The sequence below is a fragment of the Myxocyprinus asiaticus genome, chromosome 50 (assembly GCF_019703515.2).
Source record: "Myxocyprinus asiaticus isolate MX2 ecotype Aquarium Trade chromosome 50, UBuf_Myxa_2, whole genome shotgun sequence".
Classification (NCBI taxonomy): Eukaryota; Metazoa; Chordata; class Actinopteri; order Cypriniformes; family Catostomidae; genus Myxocyprinus; species Myxocyprinus asiaticus.
The window spans coordinates 7,027,306-7,049,344 of NC_059393.1; the positions used below are offsets into that span (position 1 = coordinate 7,027,306).

Genomic DNA, 22,039 nt, shown 5'->3' on the forward strand with positions numbered 1-22,039 from the left:
TGCCGACCCCTGCTGTAAAGGCTAGTTAATCCACAACCTATCAGAACAGACCTGCAACCGAAGAAGAGATCGTCAGTGAAGATAAATGTTTGTTCAGAACAAACAACAGCGAGGTGGCATGCTAGAAACCCATTTTCACCTGATGCATCTTTGATGGTAACAAGTAATCAAAGCAAGGTCACTGTCTTTCCAAATAGTACATGGACTCAATGTGCTGAGAACAGCAAGCAGTTTTCCTAACCCAAAACTATTCAAGGGGGCAACAGATGGTCTCAGAGACAAAACTACTGAATGTGAGCAAACTTGTTTAACAGAAACACATCTGTTGAGTCTCTTGGTCCAACAACCTGTGTCAATAAACCGCTAACAGTAGACATCAACAACTCATATGTCTATTAAATGTAGATGCTGAGATATATGTGGGTTGGGGCTAGACAATAACATAACCTCTCAAGGAAAACTTCTGTTTGTTATGAATTCTAGAAGACTGTGTACCCTGCAGACACAGACACAAAACAGGGCAAATCACTGATAACACCACGTCGAGACATCTTATATCTGTGAAACTTGAGAAGACTCAACTGAGAAATCCACCTCCTTTCTTGAAGAAAACATTTCCTGGAATATAAACCACATGAATCATACATGCCGAGATATTAAAGAAACACCAAAAAGCCAAATATGAGAACAAAACTTAAAAATATGAGAGACTCTTTTTGGATGTCAACTCCAGGTGATCCAACACTATTTGTAATATGCTAAAATAACTCGCTTCAACACAATGGGGCTTAGGGCTGGGCGATATATCGAATATTAACGATGTAATCGAGATAATTTTACTGACGATGTAAAATTGACCAATATCGTGAATATCGTGATGATTTTAATGCGTTTTCTTTTGGCCATTAAGTTTCATAAAGAGCGCATCAGTACACTAATTTCACGATCCTTAAGGGCTGCACAATTAAACAAAATAACAAGTTGGTCATATGTGATTATTAATCCACAAAAGGCTGTGATTTAAGGACAGATAAACCTGGTCTGTGTTTGATTCAGAACAGATCAGTGATGCGCTGAACTGTGAAATCTGTGAAACTGCATTGTGAAATCAAAGTAAAGCATGTTCAAGCATTTGCGCAATTCAAAACATTAGTAACAGTTACAAGTTATTATACAAATCTACAAACACGGCACAGAATAGCAGAAAAGGATGAGATTACAGCGTTTCAGGAAATGCAGAACATTGTAAACTGTCAAAAACACATTGCCTTTTCTGTGTCTAAATAAAAGCTCCATGTAAAGTTGAAGTAAATACTGCAGCGCATTCGGTGTCAAAATAAAAGCCCGCAGATGAAGTAAACAGGACAAAAATATGACTTTTTTATAATGCAAATCTAATAATCAGAATAATGATAATTCAGCATCATATTATAATAATAAACCTGATGTGTCCCACGGTAATAATTTTGCATTATGCACTGTTCAACTGGGTTTTTAAAAAAAAAGTCAGTAAAGTGGCTTTGCACAGTAAAACATTTGAAGGTAAATAATGCTTTTTATTAAGCTACTATGTATCATTGTGTATGAAATATAAATATAAAGTGCATATCAATAAAAATGATTGAATTTCATTCTCCCTTGCATTTGTTTAATGAAAAACTAATTATTCAATTTTTATTGAATGTCTTTTAAAATATTTAATCTACTTGGCCACAATGGCTGTTTGGATGAAATGATGGTTCCTCTGATAAAAAACAAAACAAAACCAAAAAACAATTTTGATCCATTTTAAAGCAAATACATAATTATAGAGATATATATAGAATATCGTCAATAGGCTGAAAAATATCGAGATATGTTTTAAGACATATCGCCCAGCACTAATGGGGCTAAAAATTTGCAATCTGCAATGCGGCAAATTACTATTCCAAATGTACCAAAATACTTTTCTTGTTATAGTGCTTTCAAGGCAGCATTAATATTGAAATATTTTTCTTCTCCACAACGTTCTCTGCCATTAACCTTGATTTGCTACTTACTATGGCTTGTTGATAGCAGGTGGTACCAAACCGCAAGCCAACATTCTCATTCAAGAGAACATTGAGTCATCAAAATTTTTGGACAGTTTTACCTAAAGAGAAAGACTGTTGCCTACATTTTAAATGTGTGTCAGCTAAAAGTTTAAACTGTCAACTTTTAGGAGTAAATTTGCATCTGTAAGACCTAAAAATACATGGATATGGATCAAAATGCCCCTTAACTTTAATATAGATTTCATAAGGTCTTTAAAATATCCCATTGACAAACACATATACAGTATATTGTATAATAACTCCAAATTATGCTTCCCCATTTCTGCATAAGTTTACCAAGAACTATAACAATATTCCTTTGCTGCTTTGCAAGCACTGCTATTTCCTTCAGGATGTGCAAATCCATCCGTATTATTTGTTTTTAGTAACAAAAAAAAAAAAAAAAAATAAAATACAATAAATGACAAACACAGATTAACTGATGCAATGTATTAATACTGATTTGTGAAGATAAGTTGGCTCGAACAGTGGTTCGTTGGTAAATATTCAACAATGACATGTTTGCTAAATTTAAAAACCCTGAACTAGATCCTTGATGAAATCCTTGACTATATAAGAAAATAAATAAATGAATGCAGTGTATGAGAACAACTCTTCATCTTTTTATCTGAGGCTACATAACATGTCAAGACATAATATCATTATTCTGCTCCATCTTCATTCTAGCTCTTTCCCTTGCCTACGTTTGTTTTGTTCCGAGCCACCCACTTTCTGCATTTCATTCATGAACCAGGTAATACCCTCAAAACAATGCTGTCTTTCTTGCTTGCGGACATGCATACAAGGTGACTACCTTCCCACATTGCATTTTGCCTTGTGGCACACGGAAAATCTGAACAATGTGAATACACCCTTTCCGATGGCAAGCTTATAGACAAAATAGAAGCCACTTGCATCAAGAGTTGGGCGATGTACCAGGGTGGTTGACAAACAGACTAGTCATCCAACAACAAACTAGTCGATTAGTGGGGTCAACTACTAACGTTAATATTTTCACAATTCTCAAATAATTGAGAGAAGCAACTTCTTGGTGAGACTTTTTGCATGATGATAGCTTGCTGTGCCTAACAGTGAATAACAGTCAGCATAGTAAAACCCTCTGTATGACGTTTGGTCTCTTTCATGCTTAAGATTTAATCTTTTTTAGCAGTCAAAGTCTTTTTTGTTGATACTGTTTAAATAAATAGTTGCTGTAAAAAGGTTTCAACTGCTTGATGTCATGAACTAGGTGTGTACCCGCAATTTAATCTTAAAATTATGCGTTTCTGAACGCACATCGAGGATCACCCTCCCAAGCATTCAGGTTACTAGGGCCCTATGATTCCTGTGATGCAGAAAACACGGACCAAATCACGGAATCCAGATATAAAAACAGAATTAAATATAAAACGCAGAATGTCTCGGAATTTGATATATTTGGGATAAAATGAATTTAAATGCGCAATTAAAGTAAAATCGTGATATGCCCAAGTATAATGATTAAACCACAAATCCGGGCGATCATTCATGGATACCTTGTCATAATCAACGTACTCTGTGTGTGTAACAGATGACAAACAGCAGAGCACTCATTTACTCTAAAGCGCGCAGCACATGCAGACAATATATAAATAAATCACAGCCTTTAGCGGTTTGATAAGCATATTAAGCCATATGGTGAACCGCTTAGCCTGAAGTGTGAAACTTTCGTCATACAACAATCATACAAACTAAAAGTCCTTAATTCGGCTTGCTGCCAAAATAAAAGCTCAATATAAACAGAAGTGAGAATTTGAAGAAATTGCAAAAGAAATATATTACTACTGTATAGTAAAATGATATATACAATGTAGTATTAATAATAGTAATAATAAATCAGTAATAATAATCAACAGTATCAATATATCAATGGTAATAATTACATTATATGCAATATCCCACAAGCAAGAATGTTATTGTACTGAATAAGCATGTTCATCAGTTTTTTCGCTAATACTGTGATTTCATTGTGCAGCACTGTATTTTGACAAAATAAAAATTATGCAGAAATGTAATTGTTTTGGTGAACAATCCTTTTAATCATTTTGAATCAACTTGGCAACAATGAATAATCATTTTTTTAAACTGTTTCATAGCAATATTGAGATATATCGAATACCATCAAAAGGCAGAAACATATCAAGATTTTTTTTTACACTACCTAGCCTTACTGGAATGACAATCTCATCATAGTCTGTTGGGTCTTTGCTTACACTTGCATGCGAGGGAGTGGTTGCATGCACCAACATGAAACGCAAGATCCTGGTGGTCTCAAATAATGGGGACAATGTCCTTAATTTACTCCACAGACACCAGGTGGTGGAAGACACACAGTGGAGTTGACTTGCTAGAAATAGCACACATGCGATCTTCTGGTTCCCTGGTACCAAGGTGGTTCTGCTGTGTTTACTAGGTCAGCACTCCAAGTTAAGAACAAGTTGGAAGGTTATACTGTTTGTTAGCATCAAACACACCTGGTCTGCCCCATTTCCCCTACCTTCCTCTCTCTATGGAGATATGGAGCAGACCACATCAGAGGCCAAGATCTCGACACCAAAGGCGGTGTGAAAAGCATGCTCTACGGAGTGATGTTTGGTGTCCATGTTGTTTCATGATTTAAGGACTGTTGGGTTAGATGAGGCCAAACTAATGATTAGCTCCAACAAATATCAAATGTCACCACCTCAAAATAGGAAAATGGCTGCAATAGACATAGAAAAGGTAAACACCACTACAATGAAATAATCGATCATTTATTCATGGTGTATTCTGCACTGTGGCTTGAGATAGTACATGGTGATACTTTCACATGAGCAGACGTATTTGGTTCCGGACTTTGTAGGAGGGTGGCTGGACTGTAAAATCCACGTTAGGCACTCAGTCTAATTCCTTCAAGTGAGATTGCACAAACTGACAATTTGTGCAGAATGAGGACACCCCTTCCTCCACACCACAGTGCCATTCAAGGAAAATTTAATTGATGGATTTAAGATTCATGCGGAGTGGACAGAGCAAGGCCAGGCGCATACAGTGAATTTTAAACTCTAATCAGGCACCCTACTCAGTGCCAACACTGATTTCAATTGGCAATGAAAATGGGTAGCTAAGACAGAGGCTCGTGATAGATGTCAAAATCATATTTCTTAGAAATATCTGTTATATGGTGCTGCATAAAAGTAGAGATTTATATTGAAGGCTTTTTTTTTTCCTTTTCTTTTTTTAACAAGGAAGTTAATCTCTTTAGAGCAAACAGGAGGAGAAAAGGGAATTGACCTAGACGAGGAATAACAAACTCAGAACATAAGGATGTTAAAGGAATAATTTACCAAAATTTTAATTCTGTCATTATTTATCAATGATACAATGTTCCAAACTTGTATTACTTTATGAAAAATTTTCTTCCGCGGAAAACAAAAGATTAAATTTTAAAGCATATCCTGGTTGCTCTTTTACATGTAGCCAAATATAAGTTACAAGGGACTTGGTCTGTCACTATAAAAACAGATAAAGTAGTCCATACACTAGCATTGAGGAACAGACCAAAAAGTAATGATTTACTGAAAAACTTCCTCTTGCTGTTGCTCTCAAAATATAGTGCCTTTGACATCACAGAGTGCATTTACATGCACAATTTTACATAGAGCATGCTAAATAAGCATAGGATTACATAAAGCCCTTACATGGCTTTCGTTTTTCGGAAAAATGTCATAAGTGGTGTAAGCAAAAAAAAAATATATTAAAAAAAAAAAAAAAAAAACACTTTCCAGGAGTTGCTGGCCATTACCCTGACTTTGCGTTGCATGTAAACAGTAAACAACTTTACCTTGCATTCTTACAGACTTATCCAATGTGCCCATGTCTAAGTTTTGACATCAAGAGAGTAATCCAATTATTTAAAATCGCACGTAAACAGTTCTCTTGCATTACATTTTTTGAAAATGTTCTCAATTTTTTTTTTTTTTTTTTTTAAAGTTGGTCACCATATGACTTTTGTAATCCAATGGACTTTGGCAAATAGATTTTCACTACTTAGTCCTAAATTTGGTCTGTTTGTCACAAAAATCTACTGTATTGCTTAGAAGACTTGGAACACAGTGCATAAGTATAGGCCCATTTTAATGATTTTAAGGTACTTTTAAAGAGCGTCCAAGATATTCTAATAACAACAACAACAACGAGTGTGAGAAAATGATAGAACTGCAATCAATGCAGGGCTCCAGACTGTGACTAAAATGGTCGCAAATGCGACCAAAAATAATTTCTTGTGACTATAATTTAAAATCTAGTTGCCATTGGCGACAGTCGGGTTGTGTACATTCATATGCGGTTTTATCAGATATCATCTTCTGAGTTATTGAATACACTGGTTGTGCGCGCTCTAAAGATGTATCTCGTGCCAGTTTTCACCCGTTCTGTTTCTGACGAGCTTGCTGCACCACACGCACAACAAACCCAGTGCAAGAGAGTCGTGACCAAATGACTCTTTTGAACCGGATCTTTTTCATGAATCACCCAAAAAGAACTGAGGGTTTGAACTCGTCAGTGAGCTCACAGCTGGGAGTACAGACATTTCAAAATAAGAGTCCCATGTGCATTTTGGGCTTCTTTATAATTAAAAGTACCATATCATCATTATGTATACATATATATATTAGTGCCCGACTGATATTATCAGCCGATATTAGACTTTCACCGATATATCGGTATCGGCGTATATTTTACCGATATGAAAACTTTTTTTCAGAACATATAATGCAGAAAACAATGCTTTAGAATTGGTGTCATTACGTAGTTTGTCCAGCAGAGCGCGCTCTGACTCCACTGTTTACAGAGCTGACGGTGGCTCTGCAGACAGGGCGGAGTTAAACGGTCTCGTTAAATTGCTAACTAGTTTGTTAAATACATACTGTAAAGTTAATAAAAAATTACCCCATCATTTTATATAACTAATATAACGTTAACCCTTTCCTTGACAACAATGTCACTCATGTTTATCACATCTGTTTGCTGTTAACCAGCTTTAGTTTGTCAGTGCTGTAAGTAATGTAGCAGATTGAAAGGTAAATATCAGAGCATCTTTTTGCAGCTCAGCAGACAATGGTGCGGTGGTGGATTGTGTGTGGTGAGTGCTGATTTCACGCTTCGCTGTTACCTAGTTGGTGACACAATGCTGGAAAGTAAATAAAGTCCATCTTTTTCTCTCCGTGGCAACAAGCTTACAACTAACTAGCTAACCACATAGCTACTTTCATACCTTGTCAGTGTGTAAACATGTATTCACCAAACTGTTTTGATCAGGATTCACAGTTTGGTACCCCCTTCAACCAAACAATTCCAGTATTGCATTTATAAAATGTAATATTTAAAAATATGGTTTTCCAGACATTAAAATAGGATACATAATAAAGGTTGATGTAATAAATAGTATATTTGCCCTGTGTAAATAATAATATATAGGAACTGTATCTAAAATAAATGAGGGGTGATAAATACTAATACAACAGGCTGGAAAAATAGACATTTATTCATTTTAATATTCTATATATATATATATATATATATATATATATATATATATATATATATATACAAAAAAAAGTTTTTTTTTTTTTAAATGTGTTGAAACTTGACACTGGGCAATGCACCCAAAAAACGGACCGTTAGATCGGTTTCATGCTGAAGAGCCGTTTTTTTTTTCTCTCTCGTAAATGTAAACGAGTGTAAATGCCAACATCATCATATATGTCGAAAGGATTGAAGCCTGTCAACCAAAACATGAGCTCATTGATGTCATTAAATATCAGTCTGCTTTTTTATTCCATCAGTTACTCCTGGTCAGATGCTGCCGTATATATTTAGTTTATACGTAGGGTTATGTTCTACCTACACTACTGTTCAAAAGTTTAGGGTCACTTATTCTTTATTTTATTGTTATTATTTCTTTTTACATTTTAGAATAATAGTAAAGGCATCACAACTTTGGAATAATAGAAATGGCAATATGGGAATTATGTTGTGAAATATATCAAAATAAATCAAAACTGTGTTATATTTTAGCATCTTCAAAGTAGTCACACTTTGCCTAGATTTTGCAGAAATGTACTCTTGACATTTTCTCAACCAACTTCTTGAGGTATCACCCTGGGATGCATTTTAAACAGTACTGAAGGAGTTCCCATCTATGTTGGGCACTTATGTGCTGCTTTTCTTTATTATTTGGTCCACGTCATCAATTTCAAAAACTTTTTTTTTTCAATAAAATTTTAGTTTTGTAATTAAATAAATTAATATGTTGGCACAATTATATTTTTGTATATAAAAATAATTTCAAACATTTAAGCATGCACCTTCAGATCAAAAGATTTTTAAGATCATTAGAAACATTTCAGTCAAGTGACCCCAAACTTTTGAACGGTAGTGTAAATTTGATGGTGCAACGGTCAAATATTTAGTAGAGTGTAAATTTTGACTTAGTGCCCATTTATGCCACAACTAGGCTAAGTTGTAACATACGTATAGCTGGTGCAACCAGCCCCTGATGTTTATTTAGCTATTTGTTTTATTTATTCTTTATTTAAATGGTCAGCATTTAACTGATACCAAACAGTACTGATGTTTATTTAGCTATTTATTGTATTTTTATTTAGTCTTTATTTTCTCAGTGTTCATTTCTAGAATTTGTTGAAAATGTATAATAATAATTTCAAATATTCTTTGATAAAAATATTTAAGAAAGCAGCCTTCTGAGTACCTTTGCGTAGTCATATCGGTGCAAAATCGGTGCACAATCCACATAGAAAAGGTCTGTGTTCATTCCAGCTCAAAATTAGCTATATCGGTAATCTGTGAATTTTCCCTCTCTAAAATTGTTATCGGTTGGGCTCTAATATATTATATATATATATATATATATATATATATATATATTAGAGCCCGACCGATAACAATTTTAGAGAGGGAAGCTTTTGACACTGTGGGCAATTGAGGGACTTGTTCACAACTATTACACAAGGTGAAAACATTCATTGATGCTCAAGAAGACAACAAACTACTATATGCATACTATATTAAATGTAATTATATGTAATGTAGATACTGAAGAGCAGCACTAAATAAAAAAAAAATCTTTTATCTCTTATATTTGTATAAATTATGAAAGGGGTGTGAACATTCGAGACAAAAGGATATGCAAACGTAACTATATACTGTATCCTTTTTATTAAACCTCCGATTAATGGGTTATCAGCTGTTTTCCTTTTCTTTGGCTTTCTATCTAATTTGAGCAATTCTGTGATTTGGCGACTAATAACAGCCATTTGGCTCCTTAATGTTTCAGTTTAGGAGCCAATGGCTCCCAAGTAATTTTTTTTTAGTCTAGAGCCCTGCAAGGGCAAGCAAACACTCATAAAGGTATATCCATGAGTAAACCCAGCTAAAAGCATGACGGCGGAGAAGGGTGCTATTTTGGTATGCCAAAAAGATAACCCACTTAATGGCTAGCTAAGTGTTTTCACTCTATAGGACAATAAATACATATATTCACCAAATCCAACAACTTGGGGCAAGCAGAAGCACTAATTGACGGCTAATCTTGCGACTTGCTATGAATGTGCACTAAGGCCTAGATTTATCTTCAACCTAAATTAGCATTCAAATGCAATAAGTAGCCAAGGATGGAAAAAAACACCCAGGTCAATGTCATAAGTTTAATATATCATCATTTAAACACATTGAATTGTAAATCACTGACATATTCAAGAGAATTCAAAGCCTGCAGCCTCCTTTGTGAATGTGCAGGTACAACTCCCATTCGTGTTCACGACCAAACTCAATCTTTATGGTTTATCAGGCTAATCTGTTAAGCAACGATGGGCGATTTCTCCATCTTTGTGTCGTTGTCGTGGTAGTGGCAGCTCTGAGCTCAGTCAAGAATACTCCACAATTACCTTCCTGAGGCATTCTTGCAAAGATCGCACAGTCGCACTTCAGTAAACAGCAGGCAATTTGTGTGGGAGTCAAAGAGCAACTCAAAGCGGTGGTGCAGTAGGGGTAAACAGAGCACCTCCCTTCTTCCAAAAGGCTGCTGGACACAAATTGGTGCTTGCAAACATTAAACAGGCACAATGTTTAATTTTTTTTTCTCTCATATCTGTAGACGCAACAATCCCCAACTGTTATTGATCAGCCAGGCACAACATCAGGCATGGTAGTATGAAAACAGCATCTTTAAAAAAATCAATATTATTGCATTTAAAAAAGGAACGGTTCACCCAAACCAGAAAATTCTATGATCATTTACTTACCCTGATGTTATCCCAAGCTCCTTCGACTTTCTCACTTCTGTGGAACCCAAAAGGTGAGCTTTTGAAATATATCCTAAAAAAAATAAAAAAATACAAAAAATGTGTTGCACAGAAGAAAGTCATGGTGGTGTGGAATGACAGTTCTCATTTTTGGGTGAACTATCTCTTTAAGCAGGTAATTTAAATGTGTAAGGTTGATTTTATCTGCTCAGCTTCTCCCATCCAGAGCCGACAACATGTCTTAGTCTCCAGGCCATCGCGCTAACATCCTATGCTACATTAAACTCGCGTTCTACAGCATGCTGAGCTAGTGAATCACGCCGTCTTCTCTGTAAGACGGATCTTCCCTTCTGTTTTTGCCTCTGCTGAGACCACAAACCAGGACATCTCCATTGAGCCCATAGAAATCAACCTGAAAAACACTGCTAATGTTGCCCCTGCCACTGCAAGAACTTGGCATGTTGGCCACTGATGAAAAGCTACCATTTTTTTTTATGGCTGCTTTGTGTTTGAGATACAGGGAGGAGAAGGTCACATGATGTGCTCAAAGCCGGTTTTATTTGAAAATGTCAAGGTGCAGCTTTGGTCTAAAGGCCTCCGACATTGCAAAAAGCCTTGACCTAAGTTGTGCTGTGGTATTACAGCTACATGAAACATGTTGTGTTTCTTCCTTCCAACTATCCCCCCTCCTACTTTCTCCATGTCTTTCTCTTAAAAGACAAAATGTAAAGATGTTGTGGCTACAATCGGTTTTGCCAGTCAGAAATTATACAGCTTATTTCTGCCAATTAGCTAGATGTCTGCAGAATAACTTGTTTTGTTTTTATGTATGACTGGAATGGGGGGAAAAAAAAAAAAAAACATAAGAAATGGCTCTAAATAAAAGAAAATATAACAAATATTTCATTTTCTTGACGTGCAAATTATACCGATTTTAGGCTGTCCACACTAATGCGCATCTTTTTCCTCTACGTTTTTAGCCTTCCGTCCACACTGAGATGGCGGTTTTGACAGCGAAAACGCTCTCCCAAGTGGATTCATTTGAAAACGCTGTCTTAGCGTTGTAGTGTGCACTGGAAAAACTGAGACACTGGAAAACGATTACGTATTTGTTGTCCTGTGACGCAGCATGTAATCCATTTTTACCAAAACAATCAAGATGGCGGCACATGTTGTTCTACCGTTGTTGTGCCTGATACCCACTTTGATAGCATTGTTAAAGATAAATGTTACTTTGTAAAATCTTATGTTGCATTCCTTCAAAGGCGATGGAAAGTTTTAGACCATACATGGAACAGTGATTCTTTGCATGCGCAGTAAGTGGACTTAAGCTTTTTTATACGTTAAAGTGTGAACGAGCAACTTTTCGAAAACAGCAGTGTGGATGGAGTGTTTTGAAAAAGAAAACATGTTTTAAAATGTATCTGGATTAATGTTGACGTAGCCTCGGTAAGTGAAGTGTGTAATTTCTGCGCCACTAATGACAACTACTGGTTGGATAAAGAGATAATTCCACCCAAAAATTATACCATTGGCCGAGCCAATGTTGAGGTATCGGCAAGGCATAAGATGATGCGTTTTGCTCCCGGATTGTTCTAACTATGTGGGCTCTGCTTTGCTTCAATTCCATTCTTATAAACAACATATAGACTGAGGAGTGATCTCACGAATAAATAGACGATTAAGAAAATATATGGTTTGCATAAGCCTATATTTCCCTAGCGATCACTGGTATTTAATAGGTTTGTTGTATGAACTCTTGAAACAGTTCTGTATGTACCTTTCATTGCGTCACGCTGCATATTCAATACAACTTTTAAGGCTTTCTGCCTTATTCTATGAATGGAATCCAAATGAGATCAGTAAAAGAAGCTGTCTTATCCACTCGATGATAACTGAAAGATATATGCAGAAGATAATGTGTAATTTGTAATGTTTACATACTGCAGTCATGATGCTAATGCTAACGTGCCAACTTTGGCCATAGTATGCAACTGTTACCCTCTTTTATTGTATTTTATGATGGAATTTGTAAAAATAGTCCACATAAGATCATGAAAGTTATTTTTTATTATTATTATTATTATTATTATTATTATAAAAGAAAGACAGTTGATACTACTGCAAACGGGAAGGGAGGGTGAAGGGAGAACAATCATAACAGTCATGCTGTAAGATCGCTTCAAACACAACTTCCAGTCAAAATTAATTTTAAAGGTAAGCTCTGAATAAACAATATTTTTGAACCCCACACCTTAATTATTTTTCAGCCCTCTAAAGCTCTTACTGTGGACGGTAAAGTCTGCGAAGGGAATAGGGCATAGGAATGATCACTTCTGAATGAAACGCACCCACTGTGTTGTTGTTTCTCTTTTTCTTCTCTGCTTTATGTTATGTTTGACTTCTGGGTTAAGTACACATTGCGTGGCACCTCTGTTTTTCGGAGCATGTGCATAATGCAGAGGCCTATTTTGAACCGATGAGCGTAAACATGACAGAACTGATGAAATCAGTGTGTATTTTAAAGTTTAAGGACTGGCCCCATTCACTTCCATTGAAAGTGCCTTACTGTAATAGCAATTTTGGATTTTGAATAAACAAGGGACATAATTATTTTCTGCGGAAATCAAAATGAACAAAAAGCTGTTGATTAAGCTTAACTTGTACTGAACCCAGAACATTCATTTAAGCTTGGATAGAAGGTGGCATATTAACATTGAAAAGAAAAAAATGCATCACCTTTAAAATTACATGGACGCAGCCTAAGCAAGGGCCACATGGGCAAAGCAACGTGGCATTAACTCATAAAGCACATCTTCTCACCGGTACTGCAAGTTATTACATATTATAGATGTACAGAGTATTCGGCGAAAAATGTATTGCCTCTGTGCCAGTCAGGAACATGGATATTTCTCAGCTTTCATCTTTCCTATGCTCCACACCTCTGCTGATGATGCAAGTCTTATCACAGCATCGATCGTACGCAGACTTGCATTAGAGCCATTTCCCACTGCCTTTAAAGCCCCCTCCCTCAGAACAGAGTCTTGGGGTTATTTACAAGCAGTGCTACACAAATCTAGGTTAGGCTGCAATTGAAGTGTGAACTACTGCACACTGCAGCAGACAGTGCCTCAAAAGACTGAAGCTGCTCACTGGAAAATAAACAAGAGCAGTATGTGTGTGCGCAAATAAAAAACATGCTTGTGGCAGGAGCCGCCAGCCGCCACAGAGCAGCATAACTCGGGCTGCGGCGTCATTTCAAAACCAATCACCCTGCAAGATTACGTGTCCGATTACGAAAGCACGGGAGTTACGAGAGGTCCTGTGCATGTCTCCACACAAGCAGCACACTGTGAGTTTTGTCACGGGTGCACCTTTTCCATGCGGCCTTGCATCACGGTCAGCGAAGTTAAAGTCTTTATTTGCGCTGAGAGATTTGTGCAAAGCCCAAACAGCTACTTAACAGAACAAATCCACACATTTGTGACTCTGCTGTGCAATCGTGTACAGTAAACTTTTAGACAACTGCTGGGGGGAAAAGTGCCTCATATTTCATCTATTTTTAAATCCAAACAACACCAAAGTCACGTGCACAGGAATAAATCAATAGTCACCTACTGCAAACGTTTTCTTAGCGCTCCTCCAAAAGAGACTGCACCGTATAAGGGTGTTTTACAAGGTACACCAGAAATAAATATCTCCGTGGACTGGTTAGCTCAAACAAATTAAGGTATAAATGAACATGCAATTACAGAGGCAAGAGAGTTCTTCTCAGGGACAAACAAATCAATAACACTTGACAAGTTCAACAGTACAACAGGCCAGAACATCTTTCGCAAGACGATCAGCCCAAGGGGCACTGCTATACCTGCAATCGCAATTCAATTAAGGACACCTGAGAACATTTTTAACTAATTTAGTCTCCTACCACAGACTTTCAACTAAAGGAGTAAGAACATGAAACTGTGCAGCATTTACGTACCTCCCAGATGTTTAGAACGTGAAGTGCAATATGTAGATGTACCGTTATAGAAGTTACAAGAAAAAGAAGGGGTGGGGGGGGGGGGTTTGGGGCATGTAGGAAACTTATACCTGTACTCTTATTTTATTCCCCTTTACTCACTGGATTTTCCCTTGGGCAGGTATGAGGGGGTTGCAGAAAATAGACTCAACTACATGCCAAGACAGATATGGCCTTATTCCTAAACAACTAACTTTAAGCCCCGTTCATGAGAGTTGATACAGTGGAAGTAATGTGCTTTTTCTTTGTTATAAATCTGATTTGACATACTGAAAATGGCTAGATACTGTATCTCCAGTAGTTGTAACAGTTTGGGTTTATCATTGTTAATCTCCCTATGTTTTTATTTTTTTAATTTTATTTATTTTAGATATGCCTTGTATATTTATTACATACATTTAGCTTTTTATGGATTTGTATATTGCCATTTTTAGTTTATGTTATTTAGTTATTGTGGCACTGATAAGGAGTAGCACTTGTAACAATCTTGGTCAATAACAATACATTTTAAACTAATTTAAAGGCCACATCCAAACTAATCCATTTTCATTTGAAAACTCCATTTTCAGCTTCCTAATGTCATTGTTTTTCAAAGTATGCTGTAATTTATAAGCGTTTTCTAAGCTCTCAGTTTTCGTGGAGAAAAATTCCATTCCAGTGTAAATTAAATTCGTAATTGTTGCGAAATTGATGCATTTGTGGAATAATGTTGATTACCATAAACATTTAGACTCGTCCCTCTATTTCTTTCAAAACGACAAAAATCTGGGCTACAGTGAGGTACTTGCAATGGAAGTGAATGGGGCCAATCCGTAATGATAAAATACTTACCATTACAAAAGTATAGCCACAAGTTGTAACAATATCCGTGTTAACATAATTTTAGTGGGATAACATCACTTATTAACCTAAAGTTAGGCCTATATCCAATTTTACAACTTTGCTGCCATGACATCGTTAAGCCATAAACCTTAAAATGACTGAAAAAATCATGATTTAAAGAACTTCACAGCTCAAATAACAATTTTAACAGAATAATAATTTTAAGTGCTTTTATAAAATTATAAGCTTCCCATTTCTGACTTTAAACCCTCAGAATATTGCCCCCATTCACTTCCATTGTAAGTATCTTACAGTAACCTCAATTTTTGCTTTTTATAAAGAAAATAAGGGACGAGTTGACATTATTTTTCTTGTGGTAATCACAACATTGTCACAAAATTTGTTGACTGAGCTTAACTTGTACTAAACCCGGAATATTGCATGGCCACGCCCACACAAATCTGTTTAAGTTTGAAAAGTCAATTTTCAGTTTCCTAACGTCATCGTTTTCAAAATTATGCAGTTATAAATGGGTTTTCTAAAGTCTCTGTTTTCCGCTTCTAAGGCAAATGCGTTTCAGTGTGGATGAGATACGTAGCCTGAATGTTGCAAAACGAATGCATTTTACAACTTGCATAAATATAATGGCATATAAATAGTATTATGAATAATGCATGTTATGTTGTTGTTGGTTGATTTTTATCGTTAGGTCAAAAACAGAAACAGTTCTATATAATGGTTCTCAGATAACAATATTTGTATCCATCATAAAAATAACAATATCGGCCAACCTCTAGATTAGATGTAACTGTGGAGGCACAGAATTCAAGAGAGTTTGGTGACTATAGAGTTTTTTTTTTTTTTTTTTACTAAATTATAATCATTAAATACATGGACACAACATTGTGAGTGTAGTCTGCTTATCTCTAATGAGCTATAACAGACCTTTTCTTCCCAACCCAGTCCACAATTTCATCAATACCTTGTTTCGGAGTCAATCTAGCATCCAGTTAAACCTGATTGCATGTTACAACACTTTGAGAACATATTCTTGTTCACTGAAGTGCATAAAACGAAGAAAGCAAACATTAAAGGGTAGCATTGAAAATGTCTGGCATGCTCATGGAGGTCTTCATGTCCCTCGACAAGAAGGGGAAAAAACCCTCACACAGCTGAAAGGTTTAAAAACGTCTCCATGGAGAGTCGGACGTGATGAACATGCTAAAACGTCAAATAAGCCAATAAGCAAAAAATGATCATGGTTCATTAGTGGTACACACTGAGGTCACTTTGTTGTGTCTATATTAGGATGAAAAGGGATGAGGCCAAAACATATTGAAAACAAATGTGAGAGATTGATCTGTAGAGTTACACACTTTGACTAAGACCCAAACATAATCTTTTTGTTCTTATTCAAAAACATGTCTTTCCCAAATGTTAGACATAACAATACCACATTATTAACATCATAGCATTTGAGATAAAAGCAAAACCTGATGAGTAAACAAAAAAAATGGCACAGTGTTTGAGAAACGACACAATCTTCAAAGTGTGGGATGTTAAATAGGCGCCAAACGGCGATAAACTAAAAAGAGAAATAAATCAATGAAAACTTGATAAATAAAACCACCTTCGGAGAGCGAATTCAACACGGAAATTAACGTTGGCTGCACCATATTCGCAACAACAGATTGAATCGCTTTTCTGCCAAGACTGACACTATTGATCACTTCTGTGATCAGCGACATCAGAACTGACCCAATGATGTCCTTTAAAATGGAAATAAGCTGACTACATTAACAGGTGATAATGATGATAATGGGAGATAATTATGTTATATTAGAGATAACTTAAGTATCTTTTTTATTTATTTATTTTATTTTTTTTAAGTACATAAATTCAATGTCAAAGCAATGGTCGATTTTCAACTTAACATTGAACAATAGATCATCCTAGACCTTCGTTTAAATATTCAAAAATAACCAGCATGTCGTTTTCAAAATTTCGAACATAAGCAACATCGCTTCGAGTCTTGTTTGAATCATGTAGTGATTCGGAATCGTGCGACGACAGTTACATCTTTTATAACGGTCAATGAGGCGTAAAATAACCCATGTACACTACTAACGACGCGTTTTACGCGACGCAACAAACACTCGAACGCGTGCGAGACGCGTAGACCGCTTTGTCAATTATAACGGGAACGTTCTAATGTGTCGCGTCGGCGCTCGCTTGCAGTCTATATGGGGGTCTTACACCTTTTTGCATTTGGTTTGCAATAGGAGCGTCAGTGTCTCTGCAGCACAAACACAGCCAAGCGTAAATATAGCGCCAATAATTCACTCCAGATGCCTAAAATGCCTTCCAAATGACGTCTTACCTCCTTGGAAATAGTTCGCTGTCACATCGCAGCTATTTTGTTGTGCGGATGTCAAGTTTATAGACGTATCCGAGCCAGAGGAGAAAAAATCTCGCCCTTCTGCCTCTCTTCTCTCTCCATCAACACGAATCAATCCACACGCACACACACACTTTCACTGTCCAGCCTCAAGACCCGAGCAACAGAGCCCAGAGTCAGTTACATCAATCTGCATACTTCCCTGTGCAGCCTCGAGACTCGACCAGCCGAGCAGAGCTATCAGCTTCTTAATATTCAGTATATATACTGTATGCAGGGTTGGGGAGTAACGGAATACATGTAACGGGATTACATATTTAAAATATAAATTATAAATAACTGTATTCCACTACAGTTACAATGTAAATCATTTGTAATTAGAATACAGTTACATTCAAAAAGTATTTTGATTACTGAAGAGATTACTTTGCATTTTATTGTCATTTGTTTCATTTAATATTTAGTCCTTTCAGATGCAATAATGTCTACATATGAATGATGCGATCCAAAGTGCATTAGAACAGCAGTGAAACACTTTCTTATGATGTGTTACATTCATACGAGCAGACAGATAAGTAAGTTTGAAGTAAGTCTGGAGCAGAAGAAATAGAAATAAACCTTGTGTAAATTGTCAGCTTTATGCTAAGATAAAATGCTATTTCTAGACATTTTACATGCACGTTACCAGGCAGGATCATATATTTTTATCAAGAAAATTCACGTTGGATCATAATTTCTTTTTTTCTAGTAAAACCTTTGATATTAGGGCAAAAATCATATTCTTGATAATATTTTTTTTATTGTTTTCCTGTAAAAATATCTAAAAATCCTTTAAACAAGATCAATTTGATTAATCTTGTTTTAGAAACAACACTGCATAAGATATTTATGTTTTTCAGAGAATGTATTTTAACGTGTATTTTGTCTTACTGTACTGGCAGAGTTTTTATAGTCAAAACAAGTGAAAAAATCTACCACTGCTGAAGAAGTAATCCAAAGTATTTATAATACATTACTGACCTTGAGTAATCTAATGGAATATGTTACAAATTACATTTTACAGCATGTATTCTGTAATCTGTAGTGGAATACATTTCAAAAGTATCCCTCCCAACCCCGACTGTATGTATATGTATATATATATATATATATATATATATATATGTATGTATGTGTGTGTGTGTGTGTATATATATATATAGAGAGAGAGAGAGAGAGAGAGAGATATGCTCGATTAAAAAAAAATGCCTTTTTGATACAATTACAAATTTATATTTTATATTTATGTAATATCCGGAATATTTTGCTTGTATTTAATATATATTTGTCCTTGCTGCAGTGCCTATGGCTTGATATTTTATAATATATATATATATATATATATATATATATATACACACACACACAGTGCCCAGAGCATCTATACCTGCATTTATGTATGAAATTATTTGCTTGGATTTAATTTCAGAAAGGCCAATATATATATATATATATATATATAGACATTTATGGTATTAATTGGTGCATTACTGCTTAAATATATAGGCCTGTAGTATAATTAAGACATTTATATATATATATATATATATATATATATATAGGCATATATATACGCAATTATTTAACAATGATAAGAAATTTATAATACACTGTATAAAATGACAATTTATTATTATTTAATTCATTTGTAAATTACTTTGTAAAACGGCAATTACATATGTATATAGCCTATATATGTACTGTATATACATACACACATGCACACACACACACACACACACACACACACACACACAGATACATAATTGTAAGATTTACTCATTTTAATTTAATAACAAAATTCCGTAACAATTTATTGTGTACACTTTAATAAAATACAATTAAAAACCGTAAATGTTTTAAGTTTTGTTTAATTTGGTTAAGCATTAGCCTACACAATTCAATTTTATGGATTTTTGGGTATATCTTAAAAATAGGCAAAATTATTATTATTATTATTATTATTATTATTATTATTATTATTAAGTGCAAACGTTTTACAAATCATGGGCCTTTATAATTGAATTTATTTTTTGTTTATTTACTATTATTTGCCAATGCTGCTCAACATCTTCCTTCTATCTATAAGAACTGTTTCTGTGAGGCCTGATTTGCACTGCTTGAACAAATCAAAAACAAAACAACAAAACAAAACAAAACAAACAAACAAACAAAAAATGTGCAAAACTACATAAGCAACTTTCACTGTCCAGCATCAAGACTCGACCAGCAGACTTCGTCCTCTCGATACCAAAGACCTGAGATACAGATCAAGAAATCATTTCCCCACACCGCAAAAGAAAAGAAGACATTTACCTTTTAAACAGGTGAAGATGAACAGATTCGATTCCAAAAAGTGATTTAAAAATCCCTTTCAATGCTTCTTCGAAGAGCGAATAAAACGGGCTGTTGTTTAAAGCAAAGGTCCTTCTCGTCGTCGGTGAATAAGAGTTGCTGGTTTCTTGCTGGAGGTCAAGGCGATGTCTTCCTTGGAGTATTTATACTCTCGCTCAGATTCAGACTTTGGACGAAAAACTAGAAAGAATCAGGAAACGAGGATGAATTATTCCTGGTAAATCCACCGGACGACTGCGCGACGCTTGATTACAAGTCCTGCTTTACGACGAATAAAATCAAATTAACAAGAATGATCAAGTGAAACTATCACGAAAGTCAAGGGCGAGTGTTTCGTCCTTACTCCCCGATGAAGTGGTTGTTGACGAAACGAGGGCTCCGCTGCGTCTTTTTCTCGGAGTGTGTGCTGCTCCGCACTTGCTGTGTAACTCAAGTCAGTGTGAGAGCTTTGAAGAATATCTGCCTCTTCAGACGGAGGAGGAGACACTCCACCCCTAAACGCCTCCACCTCACTGTCACCATAAATGTAAAATATGTGAATATATAAGAATCCCTATTAAATGGCATATATATATATATATATATATACATACATACACTACCGGTCAAAAGTTTTGAAACACTTACTCCTTCTTTATTATAATTGTTTTTTTTTTTTGTTTTTTGTTTGTTTTGTTTTTTAGCATTGTAGAATAATAGTAAAGTCATCAAAACTATGGAATAACATAAATGGAACTATGGGAATTATGTTGTGACTAAACAAAATCCAAAATAAATCAAAACTGTGTTATATTTTAGCATCTTCAAAGTAGTCACCCTTTGCCTAGAATTTGCAGACATGTACTCTTGACATTTTCTCAACCAACTTCTTGAGGTATCACCCTGGGATGCTTTTTAAACAGTATTGAAGGAGTTCCCATCTATGTTGGGCACTTATTGGCTGCTTTTCTTTATTATTTGATCCAAGTCATCAATTTCAAAAACTTTTAGTTTTACATTTTAGTTTTATAATGAAATAAATTAATATGGTGGCACAATTATATTTTTGTCTACAAAACTAATTTCAAACATTTAAGCATACGCCTTCAGATCAAAAGATTTTTAAGATCATGAGAAACATTTCAGTCAAGTGTTTCAAAACTTTTTACTGGTAGTGTGTGTATATATGTATATATATTTGAATGCACATTAACTAATGATCTGTTAAGTAATGTATTTTTTGTTAATTAAATGTGTTTTGTTGTTTGTCCAGATCTATTAAGTTATTCAGAGATGCATAATGTTGTTTTTTGTTTTTGTTTTTTTTAAGTAATGTGGTGTATCCATCCAGAAACAGTCACAAAACTCAAAGTCTCATTAAAAGAGAATATTCTTGAAAAAAGAAAGGTTGGCACAAGTAGTGTGGGAAAATCTTGTATTATTATTTTCTTAAAAAAAATAAAAACGTAATATGAATGATTAAGTTGTGTGCACTCGTGTGTATTCAAGGTGCAAGAAAAGCATTTTAATACCTTTTACTTGATGGTTACACCACATGACATTATTAAAGTCGTTAAATCAGTTTTTTGAAGAAAATGTTTTTTATTTTTTTGTTTGTTTGTTTTTTTATGTATGAAACAAAACATGGATGCATTTATTACATTTCTACAAGCTTGGCACGTGCATGTTTAAAACAAGATTAAAATTACTTGGAGTAAAAATTAATTTCAGGTTCAACTTGTGCAGTTGTTGACTGCCATAACAACTCAAAGTAGTTAATGATATCAACATAACAAACCTCAGACCAAAGCTTCATAACATCTACTCGGTGAGGTGCTGTCAAAAATGGTAATCTCGACTCTGTTAAGGATTGGCACTTTAAAGCCACTTGTTTTTGAAAATGTTTACAAATTTAATACTTTAAACATCACATTACCCGCTAAGAATATATACGTCGGTGAGAGCAAAAACACTGGAGACCGGAAATTGAAAACAGGCGAATTGTGGAACA

At 35.2% G+C, this 22,039-nt stretch overlaps 1 protein-coding gene across 7 annotated transcripts in view; it reads right to left on the reverse strand.

The window, feature by feature from the left end:
* The window catches only part of LOC127438684 (dystroglycan 1-like), a 75,637-nt gene extending 55,150 nt beyond the window's left edge, over nt 1-20,487 (reverse strand). For 4 of the 7 annotated variants that reach the window (XR_007896788.1, XR_007896787.1, XR_007896786.1 and 1 more), the window contains exons 1-2: nt 17,638-17,775; nt 10,415-10,487 (exon numbers count right to left, since the gene is read on the reverse strand). The gene's annotated coding sequence lies outside the window, so the exon portion shown is untranslated. Of the gene's footprint in view, nt 1-10,414; nt 10,488-17,637; nt 17,776-20,010 lie in introns of those variants that run through there. The other 3 variants (XM_051694444.1, XM_051694441.1, XM_051694442.1) reach the window with 3 other exon arrangements.
* Between the last annotated feature and the right edge of the window lie 1,552 nt (nt 20,488-22,039).